The sequence below is a fragment of the Cynoglossus semilaevis genome, chromosome Z (assembly GCF_000523025.1).
Source record: "Cynoglossus semilaevis isolate Cse_v1.0 chromosome Z, Cse_v1.0, whole genome shotgun sequence".
NCBI lineage: Eukaryota > Metazoa > Chordata > Actinopteri > Pleuronectiformes > Cynoglossidae > Cynoglossus > Cynoglossus semilaevis.
This window is the reverse complement of record NC_024328.1, coordinates 357,183-358,406: the sequence shown is the minus strand read 5'-3', so window position 1 is coordinate 358,406 and position 1,224 is coordinate 357,183.

Sequence of the window (1,224 nt, the reverse complement as noted above, 5' to 3'; positions counted from 1 at the left end):
AACTTTCTCCCATCTCCCCACTGCATCTCTGGAGCTCAGCAACAGTGAGACATTTCTGACAACTCCTGAGCCATTTTTTCCCCTCTAGAATTAGTGTTATCATGTTTGTTATGCTGTGTTGCACATACAGAGTGAAAATGTACAGTTGTTTAAGATAGTGTGTGGTGTTTTTAATCATAATTATAAAAAGAAGCAATAATAGTAATAAGTTCAATTGTTTTGATTAGTAATTTTTTTTATCAATTACAGTTCAGACAACTCCACAAGTTGTCGCGACACCAAGGTTGGAAAACATTGATTTTAGGGTACGCACTCAAATCTGTGTAGCAACTTATATACATACATATACATATATATATATGTGTATATATATATACACACAGTGGGTACGGAAAGTATTCAGACCCTTTTAAATTTGTCACTCTTTGTTTCATTGCAGCCATTTTCTAAAATCAAAAAAGTTCATTTTATTTCTCATTAATGTACACTCAGAACCCCATATTGACAGAAAAAAACAGGAATGTAGACATTTTTGCAAATTTATTACAAAAGAAAAACTGAAATATCACATGGTCATAAGTATTCAGACCCTTTGCTCAGTATTGAGTAGAAGCACGCTTTTGAGCTAGTACAGCCAAGTTTTTCACACCTGGATTTGGGGGTCCTCTGCCATTCTTCCTTGCAGATCCTCACCAGTTCCGTCAGGTTGGATGGTGAATGTTGGTGGACAGCCATTTTCAGGTCTCTCCAGAGATGCTCAATTGAGTTTAGGTCAGGGTTCTGGCTGGGCCAGTCAAGAATGGTCGCAGGGTTGTCCCAAAGCCACTCCTTGGTTATTTTAGCTATGTGCTTAGGGTCATTGTCTTGTTGGAAGGTGAACCTTCGGCCCAGTCTGAGGTCCTGAGCACTCTGGAAGAGGTTTTCTTCCAGGATATCTCTGTACTTGGCCACATTCATCTTTCCTTCAATTGCAACCAGTCGTCCTGTTCCTGCAGCTGAAAAACACCCCCATAGCATGATGCTGCCACCACCATGTTTCACTGTTGGGACTGTATTGGACAGGTGATGAGCAGTGCCTGGTTTTATCCACACATACCGCTTAGAATTATTGCCAAAAAGTTCAATCTTCGTCTCATCAGACCAGAGAATCCTATTTCCCATAGTGATGAGCAGTGTCTGGTTTTCTCCACACATACCGCTTAGAATTATTGCCAAAAAGTTCAA